Genomic DNA, 13,838 nt, shown 5'->3' with positions numbered 1-13,838 from the left:
GGAACTCCTTGAAGTCCAAGGGATTCTCAAGAGTGTTTTCCAATACCACAGTTCAAAAGCATCAATTCTTAGGCACTCAGCTTTCTTTATAGTCCAACTCTCACATTCAAAAATGACTACTGGAAAAACCATAGCCTTGACTAGATGGACCTTTGTTGGAAAAGTAATGTCTCTGCCTTTTAATATGCTGTCTAGGTTAGTCATGCGTTTTCTTCAGAGGAGCAAGCTTCTTTTAATTTCATGGCTGCAGTCACCATCTGTAGTGATTTTGGAGCTAAAAAAAAAATAATGTCTCTCACTGTTTCCCCATCTGTTTGCCATGAAGTGATGGGACCAGATGCCATGATCTTAGTTTTCTGAATGTTGACCTTTAAGCCACCTTTTTCACTCTCCTCTTTCACTTTCATCAAGAGGCTTTTTAGTTCTTCTTCACTTTCTGCCATAAGGGTGGTGTCATCTGCATATCTGAGGTTACTGATATTTCACTCGGCAATCGTGACTCCAGCTTTTGCTTCATCCAGCCCAGCATCGCTCATGATGTACTCTGAATATAAATTAAATAAGCGGGGTGACAATAGTCAGCCTTGACGTACTCCTTTTCCTATTTGGAACCAGTCTGTTGTTCCATGTCCAGTTCTAACTGTTGCTTCCTGACCTGCATACAGATTTCTCAAGAGGCAGGTCAGGTGGTCTGGTATTCCCATCTCTTTCAGAATTTTCCACAGTTTGTTGTGGTTCACACAGTGAAAGGCTTTGGCATAGTCAATAAAGCAGATGTTTTCCTGGAACTCTCTTGCTTTGTCGATGATCCAACAGATGTTGGCAATTTGATCTCTGGTTCCTTTGCCTTTTCTAAATCCAGCTTGAACATCTGGAAGCTCACAGTTCATTACTGTTGAAGCCTGGTTTGGAGAATTTTGAGCATTACTTTGCCTGCATGTGAGATAAGTGCAATTCTGCGGTAGTTTGAGCATTCTTTGGCATTGCCTTTCTTTGGGATTGGAATGAAAACTGACCTTTTCCAGTCCTGTGGCCACTGCTGAGTTTTCCAAATTTGCTGGCATATTGAGTGCAGAACGTTCACAGCATCATCTTTTAGGATTTGAAATAGCTCAACTGGAATTCCATCACCTCCACTAGCTTTGTTCATAGTGATGCTTCCTAAGGCCCACTTGACTTTGCATTCCAGGATGTCTGGCTCTAGGTGAGTGATCACACCATCGTGATTATCTGGGTTGTGAAGATCTTTTTGTACAGTTCTGTGTATTCTTGCCACCTCTTCTTAATATCTTCTGCTTCTGTTAGGTCCATACCATTTCTGTCCTTTATCGAGCCCATCTCTGCATGAAATATTCCTTTGGTATCTCTAACTTTTTTGAAGAGATCTCTAGACTTTCCCATTCTACTGTTTTCCTCTGTTTCTTTGCATTGATCGCTGAGGAAGGCTTTCTTATCTCTCCTTGCTATTCTTTGGAACTCTGCATTCAAATGGGAATATCTTTCCTTTTCTCCTTTACCTTTCACTTCTCTTCTATTCATAGCTATTTGTAAGGCCTCCTCAGACAGCCATTTTGCTTTTTTGCATTTCTTTTCCTTGGGGATGGTCTTGATCCCTGCCTCCTGTACAATGTTACGAACCTCCGTCCATAGTTCATCAGGCACTCTGTCTATCAGATCTAGTGCCTTAAATCTATTTCTCACTTCCACTGTATAATCATAAGGGGTTTGATTTAGGTCATAGCTGAATGATCTAGTGGTTTCCCCCACTGTCCTCAATTTAAGTCTGAATTTAGCAGTAAGGAGTTCATGGTCTGTGCCACAGTCAGCGCCCAGTCTTGCTTTTGCTGACTGTAAAGAACTTCTCCATCTTTGGTTGCAAAGAATATAATCAATCTGATTTTAGTGTTGACCATCTGGTGATGTCCATGTGTAGAGTCTTCTCTTGTGTTGTTGGAAAAGGGTGTTTGCTATGACCAGTGTGTTGTCTTGGCAAAAGTCTATTAGCCTTTGCCCTGCTTCATTCTGTACTCCAAGGCCAAATTTGTCTGTTACTCCAGGTAATTCTTGACTTCCTACTTTTGCATTCCAGCCCTCTATGATTAAAAGGACATCTTTTTGGGGTGTTAGTTCTAGAAGTTCTTCATAGAATCATTCAGCTTCAGCTTCCTCAGCATTACTCGTCGGGGCATAGACTTGGATTCCTGTGATATTGAATGGTTTGCCTTGGAAGCAAACAGAGATCATTCTATCGTTTTTGAGACTGCATCCAAGTACTGCATTTTGCTTTCTTTTGTTGACTATGATGGTTACTCCATTTCTTCTAAGGGATTCTTGCCCACAGTAGTAGATATAATGGTCATCTGAGTTAAATTCACCCATTCCAGTCCATTTTAGTTTGCTCATTCATAAAATGTCAATGTTTATTCTTGCCATCTCCTGTTTGACCACTACTCACATGGAGAATGTGGGCCCTAGTCACGAGCTCTCAAGTTCACATGTATGTATAATTTAGGTGAAGCACCTTGATAATGTAGGTGAAGCACAGGCACTGACAAAAAGGCTTATCATCTTTTTGATGCAGATGGTGAAAGAAAGGATAGAGGATCTCAGGGTTCATTTTATCTCAGGTTATAACACCACTGTCTTACTCCTGGCCAGTTCAAGCTTTCATTTCAAGTGGACTGTTTTTCTTTTGTATTTTTTTCTCTCTAAATGAGTAAAATTATATAAAGTAAAGAAAAATTTTCAGTTTATTTAGAGCCTTGTATCTCAAGTGATGTCTAATGATGCCCTCTGTTATGTAAAGCAGGTAAGGGGCCAGAGTTCCTCACTATTTTTCAGCTATTTATGACAGCCATGGCTTCCCAGGCGGCTCAGTGGTAAAGAATCCGCCTGCCAGCGCAGGAAGCTCAAGAGACAGGGGTTTGATCCCAGGGTCCCCGGCCTAGGAAATGGCAACCCACTCCAGTATTTGCCTGGAAAAAATTCCATGGACAGGAGCCTGGCAGGGTACAGCCCATGGAGTTGCAAAGAGTCAGTACTGAGTGACTGATGATGAGAACCATGGAATTATACTCTTTGAAGAACAGATAGATACACATTCTTTGGGGGAACTGCTGCCAGGAGAAAGTGTGTTTTGACATATGAATCTTTACATTCCAATATAGTTAAGGAGCCCTATAATGGATGACCCACATCCCCCTATGCTCACCAACACTCTCTGTGCCCCAGGGCAACCCCATCTGTGAATTCTTTAACAGATTAGCTCCTGACACAAACAGAACTGAAAACAGTTCACCTCTAGATCTGAAAAGGTAGTTCTCAAAAGCAGGTACTTACTATTTTCTTACTTCCTTTGCTAAACATATATTCATTAGAAATTTCATATCACAATGATTTTTAAAAGCAGATTCACTGACAGTAGGAAAGCATTTTGAGGAATAAAATACCTTTAGAAACTCAAATTTCTCCTTTCTCTATTTTTTAAAGATTTGTCCCATATTTATGTCCAAAATATATGCTACTTTTCCATTAACATTAAATATTTATCATGATATGAAAACATGACAGTGTATTAGAATGTGTAAGTTACATTTTAAAACCGTTAGAAAAAAACAAAAAGGTTGTGGTTGCTCTCTTTATGTAAGTGGAGATAGAAGAAAGCTCTTTAGAAATTACTAAACAGCTTCAAACTTAGTATTTCAAATACAGCGATAGAGTTTGGTTTCAGTATGAAATCCTGGTTCAATTCTGTTTCCTGAAGAAAATAATTGAGAGTTGTGGGAACTTTTCCTTCCATAATATCTTGACCCATTTAGAGAAACCCATCTGCTAGAATAGCATGAATCTCTCTGCAAGTCACTATCTCAATCGAGCGAAAATATGACAAAGCAATCAGGAATGATCAAATAAAACACGAAAGGTGACTTCTGGGATTCAATCAGAAGAGGATATAAAAATACTTATTCAGGTGGGAACTAATTCATGTCTGACTGATTTTGCTCTCCAACAAGGTAATTATTTGATATCCCATTATTGAGCATTCACTGTTTGCAAAGAACTACTAAGAAAACAAAGACTTAGCTTGGGTCTTTCTTCTCAGAATTTCACTTGGAGAGAAAGACTTTGATAGTGACACCAGAGTGTCAACTGTCATACTGTTATAACAAAGCTAGTACTTAATATAGAAATAGGGAAGAGAGACGGATAGAACAGAAGGCTGGAAAAGGGCCATAAGGAAACATGTGCTGCCTTGGGAGTATTTAATTAATGTTGATAGATTGCTATCGAACAAGATGAGCAAGAAAAAAGACTTTTCGGAGAGAACTATATTATAAAAAGTAAGGTCAGAATGAGGGGCAAGAAATTTTGATTCTTGGCACATGTTTAACAGATTGAATAGGATAATGTGACCAACAGATATCTCTTTTGGAAAGATAATGTCGGCAGCAGTTTAGAGTTATGATCTCCTGAATGATATGTGTACACTCTGCATGGAGATGGGTAGTGTTCAAGGAAATCAACTAGCATTATTTTTGATTCATATCTGTCACTTCAAATGTGTTGCAATTTTAATGTACATGCTACTTCAGTACAATAGAACATGTCCATAAACTATAAACATATAATGTAGTTGTATGGAACATAAACCTTCCTTTGACTCTTCAATTTCTGCCAAATACCTCAATCCTGATACTAAAAATAATATTAACATTACCAGTACCAATCACAGTCCTATTTTGTCTTAGTAGGGATCAGAGATAACAGTCTATGGACTCTGTGGGAGAGGGAGAGGGTGGGAAGATTTGGGAGAATGGCATTGAAACATGTAAAATATCATGTATGAAACGAGTTGCCAGTCCAGGTTCGATGCACGATACTGGATGCTTGGGGCTGGTGCACTGGGACGACCCAGAGGGATGGTATGGGGAGGGAGGATGGAGGAGGGTTCAGGATGGGGAACACATGTATACCTGTGGCGGATTCATTTTGATATTTGGCAAAACTAATACAATTATGTAAAATTTAAAAAAAAAAAAAAGATGGCTTTGAACGGAATGGATGGGATCAAGTTGAGTTAGGGAAATGCTACTATTAGTCTTGAGTTTTCATTGCTTTGGAGAAGTAGAACTTTAAGAAATGGTCAATAACAATATATAATTAAATAGGTAGAGAAGTGTAGTCCTTGAGATGATCTCAGAGCTTAAACATGAATCAAATTGGTCTGATATGAATCAATAAACAAATTTCAAAAACAGGAAGGAAATCAAGGGAGAGAATATGAATCACTAAATTAAGACAATCAAAAAACAAATAATCCATATATTCTCTAATCTCTTCATCATGGTGATTTGCAGGACACAGTAAATTTAATTAGCTCAGTGAACAGCAGTACGTGTCCATCCAAGGTCCGGAATCTTCTTCTCAAGTAACACAGCTGGATGAAGGCAGATAATTCTCAACACAATATGTACTGCCAAAGGCTTTCATTTTTTCTCATCCCATTTAGTAATATACAGCTGGAAAACAGTAATTTTCAATTAGGAAATGGGGATGGAATCAGAACTTACCCCAAGTTTACTGTAAGAATTAAATGAGTTATTAATGTAAAACATTTAGGTGAGTTTACTCTATATTGCTGGGTTTCCCAGGTGGCACTAGTGGTAAAGAACGAGATGCGGGTTGGATCCCTGGGTGGGAAGATCCCCTGGAGGAGGGCATGGCAACCCACTCCAACTCTCCTGCCTGGAGAATCCTATGGGCAGAGGAGCCTGGTGGGCTACAGTCCATAGGGTTGCAAAGTCGGACATGATTGAAGCAACTTTAGCACATATGCACACACACACACACACAATATATTGCTAAGGCTCAATATATGCGAGCAATTGTTTCAATAATTATTTACATCTAAACTATGTAGGTTGAAATCCTGGTTTCTCCACTTATAATTCTTTTTACCTAGGATAAGCTGAATCTTTTCTAAAGTTCAGTTCTCTCACTGCATAATGAACATAAATGTATAATTACTTAAAACTTGGAACTTAGGCAAAAAGATGATTTTATGTCATTTTACTGCCATACTTGGAGCAGTTCTGAATAAGTCTCCACAAAACAATGACTATTAATTCTAAAGGGGAATTTTTCTTTGTTTTACTATGTATTTATTATTAATTAGAGTCCAATTCTAGGAAGTTTCATATCAACTTGTGGAGTTTTATCTGTTAAAGCTGCCAATGATTTTTGTCTAGTAGAAAAGATAGCCCACAAACTTAAGGCTTTATTGCCTTGTAGAACATGAAACTAATTTTACACTATTATTTGATGATCTTATGCCAGCATTTTTTTGTTTCTGTGTTTATATATACACTCTATCTTGAATTCTTTTTAACCAGCTTTAATATTTTGGTTTTTTTCCCTCCTTCACGTACTAAATGAACATTTACATGTGCTTACTATATTTTTGTGTGAGTAATACAAAACATTTCATTATATAAACTTTATTATATAAAACATTTTATAGAGTATTCTTTTTAATGTCTAGCATTTATTGAGTACTAATTAAATGTTAATATATAATTTTTAATTTACTGGTTTCTAAAAACAGCAAAATGGGATGAGAAAAAGAATCATCCACATATTACAGATTAACTGGTTTTGTGATCACCTGAGAGCTCAGCTGGTAAAGAACCTGCAGGCACTGCGGGAGACCACGGTTCGATCCCTGGGTCAGGCAGATCCGCTGGAGAAGGGATAGGCCACTCACTACAGTATCCTTGGGCTTCCCTGGTGGCTCAGCTGGTAAAGAATCCACCTGCACTGCGGGAGACCCCTGTTCGATCCCTGGATCAGGAAGATCTGCTGGAAAACAGATAGGCTACCCACTACAGAATCCTTGGGCTTCCCTGGTGGCTCAGCCAGTAAAGAATACACCTGCAATGCAGGAGACCTGGGTTCAATCCCCGGGTTGGGAAGATCCCCTGGAGAAGGGAAAGGCTACCCACTCCAGTATTCTGGCCTGGAGAATTCCACGGACTGTATAGTCCATGGGGTGGCAAAGAGTTAGACACGACTGAGCGACTTTCACTTTCACTTTGTGATCATCAGTCACTGATTGATTGAATGTCAAAGCTATGGGAAGTGTACTCTGTCCTAGGAATTACCATTCTCAATTACCTTCATTTTTGACTAAAGGAACTTAGTATATAATACTACAGAGATAAATTATCCTTTTATCCACCAAAACTTCATGGTTAGCATTTAACATTTTCCTTCTTTAAGAGCCTTTCTCTATGATTCATTATTTTCTCACTTGCTTTCTCTTTATTCTGTGCCTTAATTCAGGTTATACCATCAGTCATGAAGGTTTAAAATTTTGACGCTGTCTCAGGATCCACATCCCTAGATTTATAATTTTAAAAATCACAATGATTCACAGAATTCTCCAGTTTTTACCTCTACAAGAAGAATATGGTATAAAATAATAATAGGATATCTAACTTCTGAGTCTTCTGCTGTTGCAGTTTCTGACTGAACCTGATTCCCATTTGTCCCCAGTCTGGGGTATACTCTGAACCAGTCACTTCTAGTCTCATTAGGACTGGGCATCACTATTTTTATTGTTGTTGGTGGGTTTGAGCTGTTTGGAAGAAAGTTGAAGTAAAAAGACAGTACATGCACCCTAAATGCATCTACATTAAATATTTGATATTCACATTTTGCTTATACTTGACTTTTTGTACCTTACAGATCAAACATAATTTGAAATTAAAATGACCGTAACAGTGAATAAAAATAAAAATTCAAAAATCTCTACCTTAACCTCCAGTTGATTGTCTGGCATCCCCTATGTCCCCAAGATGAGCACATGTCACAGAACACTATGTTTGTGCCAATATTATATCCCCAGAAGAAGGATCTGATGGACTCACTCTCCTGCTCAACATCTTCACAAACACAGGATATCAAGAGACATAATCTGAATCTTTTGCTGCATCAAGTTGGGTAGTACAGTTTGCTCTTAGTAACCTCTTGATATGTCCCCTAAGAAAGCCTAAACATTCAAGCAATGGTAAGTGTTCCAGGCCACCACCTCTCTCAGCACTAATTTTTCTCATCCCCTGTTTCATACCACCTCCAACATTTAGATGTTTTTCTAACAGTACTCTAGCACTTCAGATAGTTTACTTTGTATAATAGGCAGAATATGCCTTCTCCTACCGAAAAAGAGACACACATTGTGACTGGATCATCTTGCATGGCAAAAGGGAACTTTCTAGATATCACTAAGTTAAGGGTCATGAGATGAGAGACCATCGTGGATTATCAGGGTGGTGGGGGGGAGCTGATGTAAACAAATACCATTCTCCCAAATCTCCCCACCCTCTCGGGAGAGGGAGAGGGTGGGGAGATTTGGGAGAATGGTATTGAAACATGTATAATATCATGTATGAAACGAGTCGCCAGTTCAGGTTCGATGCACGATACTGGATGCTTGGGGCTGGTGCACTGGGCCGACCCAGAGGGAGGGTATGGGGAGGGAGGAGGGAGGAGGGTTCAGGATGGGGAGCACGGGTATACCTGTGGCAGATTCATTTCGATGTTGGGCAAAACTAATACAATATTGTAAAGTTTAAAAATAAAATAAAATTAATTAAAAAAAAAAATGTTGTTCAGTTGTTGCTAAGTCGTGTCTGACTCTTTTTCGACCCCGTGGACTGTACCAGACTCTTCTGTCCACAGGATTTCCCAAGGCAAGACTACCAGAGTGGGTTGCCAATTCCTTTTTCAAGGGATCCTCCCAACGCAGGGATCAAACCCACATTTCCTGCATTGGCAGGCAGATTCTTTACCACTGAGCCACCAGGGAAGCCCCTGATGTAACCATAAGGTCATTTATAAGGTAAGGCAGGAGGGTCAAAATCAGAGAATGAGATGTGATGACAAGCAGAGACAGATTTGAAGATATGGTGCTGCTGATTGTGAGGATGGAGAAGGAGGCCATGAGCGAGGGAGTGCGGGAGAATTCTAGAATCTAGAAATAGCAAGGAAACAGATGTCTCCCTAGAACCTCAGGAAGGAACAGAGCGCAAAAAGCAACCCACTTTACACTTCTAAATTCCAGAACTTCAAGATAGTAATAATAAGTCTGTGTAGCTTTAAGCCATTAAGTTTGCAGCAATTTGTTACAGCAGAAACAAGAAACGAATACATCTTGTATTGACCTGATTAAGTCTTATTCTCCATATGGGAAATTCCCAGATGATAGACTATGACTTAGTCTATTTTGTTTCCCAAGGACTTCTTTAAAAATAATTAGATCTCAATTAATATTTACATAAGGGATGGCTCTTTTAGAGCAAACAATTTAATTAGTCTCCACTTGAACAGGATATTTATCCTGTTTAGATTAATCCTTTAGATTAACCCCACTTTGGTTAATCTAAAGGGACACTATTTAATAGTCTGAATAGGTTCTTATACTTTTTGTTAGGCCAAAATGATAACTAACAAATTTATCCCAGTTCTGTGTAGTATGTAGCTTTATTTATGGGCCATGGCATTTAGATACCAGATGTAAAAACAAAACTCCACATGCCTCTCTGTACCTTTTTTTGGAGGAAATAAAACTGAGACATGTTTCCACAGTAAATCTAAACGTCTTCTACATTACCAGACTTAAAAAGGTTACGGACATTAGACATTACATCACTGTTTGAAAGTACATTAGTGCTTTTGCAAACAGCTGCCTTCAATCTCCATTCTCATAAAAAGAACAACCACAGTCTGTGCTTTTTCTAATGGCTTTGGAATGTATGTTAACTTTGAAATTCTGATCCACACTAATGTTTGTGTATCATAATACAGAATATTAATGGAAAACATAAGGGGGAAGTCTTTACAAAATAGGGCAGAAGGAGAAACTTAGGTTTTTCAAAGTGTTTTTGGTTTCAAGGTGCTTTCCCTTTGGCAATGAATATGCTTTTATAAAAGTTTCATGAGGTAAAATTATTAATAAATGTGTGTATTTAGCGTATAATGTAAGAATAGAGTCATTGATTTGGAAAGACTTTTCTAGATGAGAAAGGTTTTGAAGTTTGCATATAAAGCTGGCTTCTATGACTTCTCAGTATGGTCTGTCCTTCTGTACACGGAAAGTTGTGGACACAGGTGACATAGGCTAAATGCTAGTGTGTTCTCTTAACAGACCAATATGAGGATGCCTGTGGCTTCAAAACTAACTTTACTCCAGCAACAATTTCCTGAAATACTGGGTGCACATTTTTTCCTTATCTTCATCATCCCATTTCTAATTGGGAATCCTTGTCTGGTTTACAAAGCAGTGAAACTGGAAAATTCATTCTTATAGCAGAATGCAGCTTTCTCACTCAACATGTGCATGAAGTGTGTGCTAAGTCACTTCAGTCGTGTTCAACTTTTTGTGAGCCTTTGGACTGTAGCCCACCAGGCTCCTCTGTCCATGGGGTTCTCCAGGCAAGAATACTGGAGTGGGGTGCCATGCCCTCCTCCAGGGGGTCTTCCCCCTGGTCTCTTCATCTCCTGCACTGCAGGTGGGTTCTTTACCACTAGAGTCACAGGGGAAGCCCATCACTCAACATACAGGAACGGAAACATACAGAGAGATGATGATGAAGATATGATGGTGACTGGTTACTCATCCTTTACCCACTCGGGCAAGGGAAATATGAAGAGAAATCTGATCCTTGAAATGAAAGGAGGAACTGTCCAGCAGTAGGTAGCTAAGGACAGTTTCAGCAGAAGTGTCATTAACACTGCCCTGCATTTTGCCTACATAAAGAGACAGTAAGAATTCTTAAATGGCCGTTTCTTACCTGAACCAGCAGAGAGAGGACATATACATGCAAACTGTGGGCAGACAGTGTCTAGAAATTGGGCTAAGGGCTGCATTTTACTTTCTCGAGGCTGAAGAAAATTAAGGTTTTATTAAAACAAGACATGATGCTGGAAATTGGTGGCTATCTCAAGCCTCTGCCCTGCTACAGAGCTGGGCAGTGTAACCTCAGGCTCTGTGTGACCAACAGGGTCCCCTCTAGGCCCACCTGCTGGTCACAAGGAGTATGATGCATTTGTTTTGTGTTCGACAAGTTCACAATTTACCTTGGGATGTAAACTGACTGGAGAGAACTCAAAGCCTTTGTACATGGAAAGGGTGTCTAGGCAAAATACCAGAAGGAAATTCTGAGCCATGAAAATTGCCTGTTGATCCAAGACAAATGGTTTCATAGAACCAACCACAGCCTGGAAGTATTAAATATCTGCTCTCTCTCTCTCTATATATATATAGGTGGTGCTTAGTCACTTAGTCACATCCGGCTCTGCAGACCCCATTGACCGTAGCCTGCCAGGCTCCTCTGTCCATGGAATTTTCCAGACTTGGACTGGGTTGCTATTCCCTTCTCCAGGGGATCTTCCAGACCCAGAGACTGAACCTGTGTCTCTTGCATCTCCTGCATTAGCAGGCAGATTCTTTACCACTTGCGCCCCCAGAGGCACATATATAATTACATATATATATATATATATATACACACACACACACACACATATATATATAGTTCTTACACCATTCATTCTACAATTTAAACATTTAATTTTTTTTTATTTTACTTATTTGGCTACGTCTTAGTTGCTACATGCAGAATCCATTGCACTGGGAGCTTCCTTCATTGGAAGTGCAAAGTCCTAGCCACTGGACTACAAGGCAAGTCCCTATTTTATTTTTTTAACTAAAATAAAATACTTTTAGAAAGTGAAAGATGACCAATATTGTATGTAGGTGGGGGGAAAAGGGGAAGGGAATAAAAGAAAATGGCAAGAATCCAATGGGAAGAATGGTACTGAATAAGGGAAATTTGATAGAACATCTAAATGCTGTATGTCACATGGATGAATACACAGGAATTCAATGTGTGTTTTTTAACTGATGAATGAATAAATATGCAATTTACGTTTCAGTTCACTTGGACAATTTATTGTGATACTTGTAGACATTATTTTGTAAATTACTAGTTTCAAAAATGGAGAAAGCAATGGCAACCCATTCCAATGTTCTTGCCTGGGAAATCCCAGGGACGGCGGAGCCTGGTGGGCTGCCGTCTATGGGGTCGCACAGAGTCGGACATGACTGAAGCGACTTAGCAGCAGCAGCAGCAGTTTCAAAAAATTTGGATTTTTTTAGAATATCTGCTGTTTTATGGGAATAGTAAAATAGAGTACTTAAAAACAGTACTGTTTCAAGTGAGTTGGCCATCTCATAAACAGACCCAGTTAAAATTCCTGTTTTCCAAAGTAGAACTGGAAATTATTTTACAAACGCATCATTGCAAATGTATCGTGTAAGTTTTCAAAAATTTAATGTCTCTTCATATCCTAATTTTTCAGTAACAGCTGAATTAAACTATTATTTATTTTTGTACAGAATCAGGCTAAAAATATTTTTTAAATTAAGGTTCTGATGCATTTTCCCATAATTTTAGTGCAAAATTATGAAATATAAATGTCTTATTAATACATAACCATTATATTTTTGTATTATATCAACCTATTTATCTGAAGTTCACTGATACTAAACTTTACTCATTTATGTTGTTTCCTCATAAAGATGTATCAGAGGTTGACTAATACTTTATTAACTGTTCAAAAATTAACTTTGCAATTTCCCCAAAGTTATAATTAAGAGGTTAAAACTTCCGAGGAATTATTTTAGAATAAACTTCCTCTTTTTAGCTTGTTTTGCCTAACCTTTTAGCAAAAATCTAATTAAAGAAAACTTCTTTAATTGTATTTAATATTTTAAAATTCAAAGATGTTTTCATATTGATGGTTTATAGCTAAAATCTGCTTCATTTTTTTAAACCACACTCATGTTCTTTAATTTCAAAACTCTTTGGGGAACATTACAGAAAATGAAAAGAAAGTTATCTCTTATCAGTTGCCTACAGCTAGGTAACAAACTACCACAAAATTAGTAGTTAAACGTACACATACACACACTTATAATCTCACAGTGTCTGTAAGTAAACTTACCAGGGAATTCTGCCATTTAGTTCAATAAGGCTGAAATCAAGGTATAGCCTGGGCTGCATCCTCATCTGGAAGCTATAATGGGAGAGAATCTACCTGGATTCTCACTCAGATTATTGGCAGAATTCATTTCCTTGTGTGTGTAAAACTGAAGACATGGACTTCTTACTGGCTATGGGCTGGAGGCCGCCTCCATCTCCTAGAAGCTGCCTAAAGTGCCAATTTTCTTCTTAAATTGAAGAAAATGGGAAAAACCACTAGACCATTCAGGTATGACCTAAATCAAATCCCTTATGATTATACAGTGGAAGTGAGAAATAGATTTAAGGGACTAGATATGAAAGAGTGCCTGATGAACTATGGACAGAGGTTCATGACACTGTACAGGAGACAGGGATCAAGAACATCTCCAAGAAAAAGAAATGCAGAAAAGCAAAATGGCTGTCTGAGGAGGCCTTACAAATAGCTGTAAAAAGAAGAGAAGCAAAAAGCAAAGGAGAAAAGGAAACATATCCATTTGAATGCAGAGTTCCAAAGAATAGCAAGGAAAGATAAGAAAGCCTTCCTCAGCAATCAATGCAAAGAAATAGAGGAAAACAACAGAATGGGAAACACTAGAGATCTCTTCAAGAAAATTAGAGATCCCATGCAAAGATGGGATCAAAAAATTTGTATGGACCTAACAGAAGCAGAAGATATTAAGAAGAGGTGGCAAGAATACACAGAAGAACTGTACAAAAAAGATCTTCATGACCCAGATAATCATGATGGTGTGA

This window comes from Bubalus kerabau, chromosome 17 (assembly GCF_029407905.1).
Source record: "Bubalus kerabau isolate K-KA32 ecotype Philippines breed swamp buffalo chromosome 17, PCC_UOA_SB_1v2, whole genome shotgun sequence".
In the NCBI taxonomy this organism is placed as follows: Eukaryota; Metazoa; Chordata; class Mammalia; order Artiodactyla; family Bovidae; genus Bubalus; species Bubalus kerabau.
This window is presented reverse-complemented; position numbering follows the sequence as displayed.